This window comes from Notolabrus celidotus, chromosome 22, assembly GCF_009762535.1.
Source record: "Notolabrus celidotus isolate fNotCel1 chromosome 22, fNotCel1.pri, whole genome shotgun sequence".
NCBI lineage: Eukaryota > Metazoa > Chordata > Actinopteri > Labriformes > Labridae > Notolabrus > Notolabrus celidotus.
In genome coordinates, this window is record NC_048293.1 from 11,285,812 (window position 1) to 11,295,210 (window position 9,399).

The window sequence follows — 9,399 nt, forward strand, 5'->3', positions numbered from 1 at the left end:
AACAAAAGCACTGCCTGTACAAAATAATTCAGCATAATACCTTGCAGCGAATGCTGCCTTTGTAAAAATGTTGAGTCAGAGATGTAAAACAACACTAAAATTCAAATAAGACGTCAAACCAGGAGAAGCTGAACAGTCAGAGTCCTATTCAAACAAAACATGGAGTGGCTGAATTCAGTCGGGGCCAAACCAGCGGAGCATCAGGGGGTCAGTGTAGAGGGTTTGACAGGCAGTAAGTTGGAGTTGGGGCTAATGTGTGAGCTGACAATCTGCTTCTCTTCTAACCCCCCCCCCCACACACACTTTTTTTTTCCTTTTTGCTTTCTTCTACCCTCATTTCATCCCTCTGCCTACACCCTCAGTGTCACATTGCCCACCAGGGAAAAAATGACAAATATGAACCTGGCACTCATCCAAAGTGTTGAATGATACTGTATTAGCGAGATGGGCCTGGTCAGAACACATCATACCAGGCCGGGGTGGGGGGTAAAGTGATGGAGGCATGGAGGGTAATAGAAACTGTGCCTATTTGTCATGATGCCAGGTGGTGCAGGGTTTGTGGTAAGGGGAAGGTGGGGCAGCTGGTCACTATACGAGCAGAAGTTAAAAGATATGTCTACTTAATTATAGCTTGCAGCTTATTTCTGTAACTGTGTCCTGCAAATTGTCCACGGGTAGGAGCAAGAGTTCTAACATCTAACACAAACTTAGGAGCTGTAGAAAATAACAGAAACAAACACAGAACAAATGGACAGTTATAATCACAAATACAGCGGTGCAGCACCTATCTCACAAAAGTGAGTACACCCCTCACATTTCCTCTAAAGATGATGCACAAGAAAGCCCGCAAACAATCTGCTAAAGACAAGCAGACTAAGGACATGGATTACTGGAACCATGTCTTGTGGTCTGATGAGACCAAGATAAACTTATTTGGTTCAGATGGTGTCAAGCGTGTGTGGTGGCAACCAGGTGAGGAGTACAAAGACAAATGCATTTTGCCTACAGTCGAGCATGGTGGTGGGAGTGTCATGGTCTGGTGCTGCATAAGTGCTACAGGCACTGGGGAGCTACTGTTCATTGAGGGAACCATGAATGCCAACATGTACTGTGACATACTGAAGCAGAGCATGATCCCCTTCCTTCAAAAACTGGGCCACAGGGCAGTATTCCAACATAATAACGACGCCAAGCACACGTCCAAGACGGCCAACTGCCTTGCTAAAGAAGCTGAGGGTGAAGGTGATGGAGTGGTCAAGCATGTCTCCAGACCTAAACCCTATTGAGCATCTGTGGGGCATCCTCAGACTGAAGGTGGATGAGCGCAAAGTCTCTAACATCCACCAGTTCCGAGATGTCATCATGGAGGAGTGGAAGATGATTCCAGTAGCAACCTGTGAAGCTCTGGTGAACTCCATGCCCAAGAGGGTTAAGGCAGTGCTGGAAAATAATGGTGGCCACACAAAATATTGACACTTTGGGCCCAATTTGGACATTTCCACTTAGGGGTGTACTCATTTTTGTTGCCGGTGGTTTAGATATTAATGGCTGTGTGTCGATTTACTTTGAGGGGACAGTAAATTTACACTGTTATACAAGCTGTACACTGACTACTTTACATTGTATCAAAGTGTCATTTCTTCAGTGTTGTCCCATGAGAAGATATAATTAAATATTTGCAGAAATGTGAGGGGTGTACTCACTTTTTTGAGATACTGTACATTTAGTGGGGAGTGTCAGCTGGAAAAAAGAGCTTGGGCAATCACTAATGAATGCTTTGGGGTTTTATGTTATAGGGGAATGGGAATCAAGAGATTTTAAAGTATGATGTTAGCCTAGTTAAGGTCATGCAGATATGCTTACTCTTACAGTATAGGTCTTGCATACTAATCTATTGTCACTTCAACCACTGTAACAACCGGGCAGAGATTATTTGCATTTACACAAAAAAAAAACATCCATCCGCATGCAATTCTCATTCCTTCACTCTGAAGGTAAACACAGTCACTTAACACAGTTTTATTAGCTGTATGGTTTAGTTTTCATAGCACAGAAGCCCTTGAGAGTAGGTAATTTCACTGGTAAATTGACCTTTGGTTAAACTGCCAAAGTCAAACTGTTGAAAAAGAAGAAGTCTGAGTCCATCAGAAGGAATAAATCACTTCACAAAAAATGTAAATGTGTGAGTGATGGAGAGTTATTGGAGGGTTTATTAGTTCAGACAACAGCAGGCAAAGCCTGGATCCTTGACAAGAAAAAAAAAGCATGCTGTTAATCTGTAATGAATGTAGCAGATTAACCTGGTAGAGGACCTCAGAGCAAAATAATGAGCAGTCTGGCTGGATAAACCCTGGGATACTTTCACTCTCTGTGCAATTTGTATAGTTTTTATATGCATGCTGCAACATCAGTACCAAGTTAACTGCTATTTGATGAAATTCCAGTCATTAAGAGAAGAAAAATATAAGTTCAAGACTAAAGTAAAAACTTAGAACAAGACATTTTTAGGTAAATGAGGATAAGCTAGACAACTCACAGTGAGCCTGGAGCTTTAAGGGCCCTGCAGTGGTTGCTCTTTTTTAGTTAGTATTGTCAGCATGAACTCAAATGCTTCCCGTGACCTCCCAAATCGCCAGACCTAAACAACATTAAACCTCTGTGAGTGAAGACCTGGAGGCTTTCCTTCTTATAGAAAGCCCCAATATCCTGTTATCCACAGTCCAGGATTTGTCCAGCAGCCGCACAAGACGATATTAAGCTCTTTTGAAGGAGAATGCTGTACCTCATATTTACTTTATATCATACACAATGTGGTATTTCAGTCCTTTTCTCCACTACCTGCATTAGAAGTCACAAAATCCCAGTTGTGTTCCAAATAGTGGATGCACTGCCCTCTCTGTGGAGAGGTTACCCTCATACACACGCTTTGTTGTCAAACCAAACACACATGCGCACACACGCTGCACACAAATCACAGTACAGAGGATAACTAATCCGATTTTACAGACCAAGCATCCCAAAGACTCCCACATGCACACATCCATTAGCTATTATTAGCTAAATAGGCTAATAGGTAAACACACACATACAAAGGGCTGCTGTAGAAGAACAAACAGCAGGGGAGACACTGCTGCTGCAAAATGAAACGTGCTGAGTGCTTTTCTTTTGTTTTCAGTCTGTGGATATAGCCTAAGAAGCATGATTTTTTCTTTGTGCTTTGTTTTCACACCTTTGCCACATAGACGAGTTCTCTCAAAGGTCTGCAGTTATCATTGTGCAGACATTCACCAGCTATTGTTTCCAAACCTGTCACACTGTGTTGGTAACCCGAGTAGATTTGTTATTGGAATTTTATAGTAATTTAGTTTTACATAGTTTTCCTGTGGAATAACTTAAAGGTCAAAATGATGACTGTCCTTTTTACCAGCTGTTGCTTGTTAGCTCAGAAGGTCAATTTGAGCTCCATGTGATGTCCAACAGACCTTTCGTCAAAAAAATGAACTGCTTGAGGTCCGAAATGCTCACAAACATGGCTTTGTGTTGAATAAATGCAGCTAAAGCTATTAGCTTAATGCAGTTGTAGCCTATTCCTAAATGGCTCAACTGTAGGCACTCTCAGTAGTTGCATTGGGTGGATAAAAAAGTCCTGGTTAGCAGACATTGTTGGTATTATAGGGAAAAACTTTTCTCAGTGTTTCATAGCAATAGTTTTTATTTTTAGCTTTTGGCTTGTGAGGCTTGTCAGATAAGGATAAGCTATGTTATCTCAGGCAACACTGGCCCTTATCGCAAGTGTGTAAACTTAGCAAATCCATTTAAGCAATTAATGTTAGCATTAACTCTGAAAACATCCGGAACCTGCTTCCACTTGCACTGTTCCACTGCACACTAATGTAGCCTGCTAATGAAGTCCTCACTGACTTTGGTTACATCTAAAGATGTTAAGCTAGTTAGCCAAACAGCTAATGACTGTAGCTTGGGTTAGTGACACTGTTTAGTTGTTATTTTTGGGACTGTTAAAATGGCACAATTCTCCACCTGCCATTTACAATGTTACAATGTTACAATGTCATTTAGCAGATGCTTTTATCCAAAGCAAGCAAAGATCTAGACTAGAGGAAACAAGATCAGTAAGAGTAACAAAGTGCTTCAAGTCCATTTGGATGCATGTACTGCCAAGCAGTGTGAAGGCAATGCACAAAAGTAAATAAGAATTTTTTGTATTATTTTTTTGTAAAATAAGGAACATCTACAATGAAGCAACCAAACAATTTAAGACCTTCCATTATCATCACCAACAATTAACTTGTCATCACCTCAACAATTACCAAAGTACCAAGTGCTGGGTCACTCAAGAGCTGAACACAGATTCCCAGAGTAGAGCAGGACAGTGCGGGTCAACTGTAGAAGCCACGATCTGCCACTGGGGACAACAGTGGAGAATAGTCTAGCTAAGTGCATCGTGTTTCCTAAAGAGCTGGTTCTTTAGCTGTTCCCTACATTGCTACGTTGCTAAGCTAAGGTTTAGTAAAAGAATGTTAGCAAATGATTAAACAAGTTGAAGCCCACTGGAGCTACCAATATTAGCATTATGAATTGTGTTTCTAATGCAATTAACAAATTTCCCTTTGGGGAAAGATAAAGTTTACTCGGAGGGAGACGTTAAAAAAATGCTCATGAGCCGAAAACACTGACAACAAACATGGAAATGTAAACCTTTAAGTACCATGCTAATCCATTGTTGCCATGCAGTCTCCACGGGGCCTGTAAACAAAGCAGTCCAGACAGTTTGGAGAGGAAGTATCAGCTTTCCATTAACAGCTCCGGGGTCATTCATTTCCTACTTTGTTTAAAACTTGAGCACCCAGACGAACAAACTTCTCACTTGGGTTTGGTGCTTTCTGCTACTCTGCGGTGATGATTAAGTGGGAAAGACCAAGAACAGTGTGTGTGTGTGTGTGTGTGTGTGTGTGTGTGTGTGTGTGTGTGTGTGTGTGTGTGTGTGTGTGTGTGTGTGTGTTTCTAATTAAGAAAGTGAAATGAGCAAATTTTAACAAGGTAATTTTAACAGCCCTGTGCTCTGTTCCCCCCACATGGGTGTGAAAGTGTCTCTCAGCGGGATGCGGGGAGGTAATGGGTGTGGGAATGTTACCTTAGTGGGCTAGAGGAGGGACAACCTGAGTCGTAATGGAGCAATAAGAGTCTATTTGTTTCTCACACTCTGGATATTATACTGACCCAGAGAGGCCAGCACTAGCACTACCATGATTACGTAATTAGTTGAAAAGTAATTGTACTTTTGAATACTGTTGCAATTAGAGAATGTAATTAACACATCTTTTATTCTCGCCTTTTACTTTCCACTTCAAGTTATTTGTGTCTGGATTGTATTCCTTGTTTGTCTGTTGAACTTATTGAATTACAATGAGCAGAATTTAGCTTCAGCTAAACCCAACACAAATGACATTATACTGCAGAGTGAATGATTGCATTTGCTCATTGGAATCAGCCTGTTCCATTTGTAACTAAATGGGGCTTTTTTATTTTCAGAGTATGTTTGTTGGCTTCCAATATGTTATTCACATCACACTCAGTTTTAGCTTATGTTAAGTCAATATAGCGTCCTTATGTTTCCTTTGGGTTCCTCTGCCCTAGCTGCTTGCTGTGAGGCTGTAGTTGCAGTTATTCGACCAAGAGTAAAGAGATTTGAAGCAGCTTAAATTGTCGCTCCAGCCCAAAGCTACAGACTGCTTCTTTATTCTCTTACTGTGAGTCTACAAAAAAGACGAGGCTTGTCCAGTCCTGATCTTACTTTTATAAAGTAATCCCCACACAGTCTCTCAATCATTTATATCCTTTCCTCTCTCATGTGCCAAATATTTGGCCTTTTACATTCTCCAAACTTTGTCATTGTCAAATCTGCCCTACATTCAGCTAAATAAAGATATAAAAATGGGCACTGGAGTGTTTTCTCTGGTGGACTTTTAGATGAATGTCTGATGTCGTGCTGACCGCACGTTGAGCTGTCCAGCATCAGTCCATCAGTCATATTTTCTCTCTCCATGTTTGGACATGGAACTGTGCCACCATTGCCTGACTGACATGGCCTGATGGGAAGACAAACATGGGTTTTTACGTTAGGCAATTTTCTTGTCAGTCTCTGTAGACTCATTCCTTGTAATAGCCGGAGAAAATCCAGGCAGATGGATGTTTTTGAACGTAGGTGGGCAATGTTTTCTAAGAGGAACTGTTAAAAACTAAAAATTCAGTGCAGATAAAACATCTGGGCTTAAAGGGATAAAGAAGAGACTGTTATCCACAGAGTTTTATCTGTGTAGTGCTGTGGACTTATTGGATTTTCTCAAGTATTGGAAAGATCTTACTGTGTCTCTCAATAGTTGTTTCAATGTGCCTGTGAAGCTTATTAAAGTAAAGAAGCATTTGGTTTTAACATAAACTATATGTAGTGTATGTTGTGAACATCGCTTATATCACAGTCATTACTGCCTCAGTCAGTTGTGACTGTTTTCAAATGCTATTTATGCCTCATGCAACAGAAAATATAGAAAATACTTGAAATTATGTCAAAGCATTATGAGCAGTTCTACAGCTGGTAATTGTACCTAAAAATAACAAGTGTGGCTAGTTTCTCCTCCCTACGCCATAGTTGTTGACTAAGTTGACAAGTCCCACCCTCTTGATTTTTATTGGTTGGTGATGGAGAAGTGACATTGAGTAATGTGACGTGGTTCCAAAACTTACAATATTTTTCAGCTGATAGCTCTGAGAGGGCATCTGAGGCAGTTTTGGGGCAGTGGACATCATCATTTGGTTTTGACAGAAAATAGGTCCTGATCATAGACTGTATAAAATATGGACGTAGGATCCGTGACATCACCCATCTGTTTCTGAAGAGCTGTTTGAGGCCAATCGTCGGCGGCAGCCATATTGCTGCTGTTGAGCCAGTGTGACGTAAAGAGGCGGAGTTTGAGCCTCCTAGCCAACAGCTACAGTGTTCCCGCAGGCAGCTGTGCCTCTCATTGGAAGACTCGTAATCTCAATATCTTTGAAGTTGCCGCGTTAGAAAATTCACCCCCCCTACAGTGTGTGCCGATCGAGAAGAGTAGTACTTCCAGAGCCAGCCTCAAGCGGATCCTCAATGAACTGCAGTTTTTAACACTTCTGCATTGGACTCATATTTTTAGACCGGAGGTTGCCGCTTGGTCCTGATAGCACAAAAAACAGTGTTAGTGGACACTTCCCCCTCAAAGTTCTTACATTGTAGTCACATTGGTTTGAATGACTTGTGGCTGAATTGGCTGAAAGGTGGGCGCAATGTAGCATGTTTGGTTGACTGAAAGTTAGTTTGAGTCAGTCCAAACCCACACCCACACATTGCTCTCTCGGTAAGTCACAAGGTGTTTCTCTGTTTAAATAATAGACATATTAACAAAAACTGAGAGGAGAATTCCCAAATATGGAGTCTGAACAGCTACTTAGTAATCTTGTTCATCGTTGATGGATATATGAGATTGGTTGTTAAAGAGGTTCCCTTTGGTTTGATCAGATTGTTGCATAAACTTCTTTAACCAGTCGTGCACAACGTGGGATAAGCTCAATAAAACTTGTTGCATGCTCTTAAGAAGTGACTGTGATGTTGAATAGTATCTATAATCAGAAAGGATTAATCTTATAGAGAATAATAGTTATAAATAGAAGGAAACAGAAAATCAAAAAGAGACAAAAAAGAATGTGTTTTTGGATCCTCACAGTGTGACGCTGTAAAAAATCTCTTTGCTGTGACAACTAGATTTTCCACACTCTCTCAGACACAGTAGCCCCAGGTGCAAACTCTGTCTTTTGTTTACCCGAACCACAATTTATTTTCCGCAGGTGAAGCCTCGTTCCTTCCTTTTTTTTCTTTTTGAGCTCTATCTTTGTTTGCAGTCCCATCCTCCTGCTCATCAAATAGCCATCTCAATCTTTTCTCCTCCTACAGGGACACAAAACCCCAATTCAGCTCCACACTCTGTCACACTCCTGTGGCAGTTTCGTCACCTATACTCAAATAATCAACACTCTCTCACACGCACCAACCGGTTTCTAGCTTGCAGCCATAGATGAGACGGGTGGGGGGCAGATGGCAGATCCATCAAATGTGTGGTTAATCACTCCATTACATCCATATATGTTTTAATATCCTCTTCTTATCAGTCACTGACCTGTTCTTCGTCATAACTCCGAACACTGGTGTTACATGTGCACAATATCTAACTCTGAGTTGTTTCTGCTTAGGTCACATGACAACAGCTCGAAGAATCATTAACAAAGCCCCTGAATGAGTCTCTAAAATTACATTTTGGTACTTCCACTCGGCGGCAGTGTGAATTAGTATGGGGCGGTGCTAGTACCAAAATAAAAGCTTCATAAAGCAATACAGATATCCCAACCATAGTCTGTCAGTACCGACTCCTACGGGGTACTAGCCAGACTACCAATGTTATAATCTAACATTTAGATTTAAAATTTAACATTTAACATTAAGATTTATATTTATATGTAGCATTTTGATTTAAAAGTGATTGTTACTTAAATATGTTTTTGACAACACAATGAAGTGTGAATAAGATCACAAATTTTGCTCCAAATATGATAAAAAAGTGACTTTTAAAAATTCACACTACGTTTTATGACGTTTTGAGCTAAATCTGGAGAATTGCTGCTGTTATTTTCAGTGTGCACAACTTTACAAATGGCGCCCCATATAGATGTCCTGGATTTGAGCTAAAACATATGAAACTGTATGGACACGTATGTAAATTTGAGGTTTTAAGTGCTCTACATGTCTTTAAGGACGCCAATATCACTGACGTGAAAGGTTCACCTGCTGTCACACACATTTTTCAGTAGATAGATATATACTTCTTTATTAATCCCACAACGTGGAAATTCACGGAGTTACAGCAGAAAACAAGGAGGTGTACAGTGCAAGAATTCCAACAAGAATATATATAGAAAAAAATAAAAATAAAATGTCCATCAGAGACGACAGCTTGTCCATAATTCTCCTGTCAGCCACCACCTCCACAGGGTCCAGTAGTTGTCATCATTGATTTCTCATTAGCTCGGCCCTCAGGAGTCCTCATGCTATCACTTGAATCAGATCTGCCACATTCAATTAAAAGCCTTTCTGAAATAGTCTGGCTTTTTCATACCTTATCTCCCCTCTGTCACTCTAATGCCTTTTGTAAGTAAGGATTTCCATTGTCTATTGTTCGAGAAGTGGCTGCTTTGTGGCTGAGGATGCTTTTATGTCGCCTGCTGTATTTAGAACAAAACAAAGAGTTGTCTAAAGGTGTGGCGTGATCATAGCTCTCACTGTGTCTCTCCCTCTCCTCC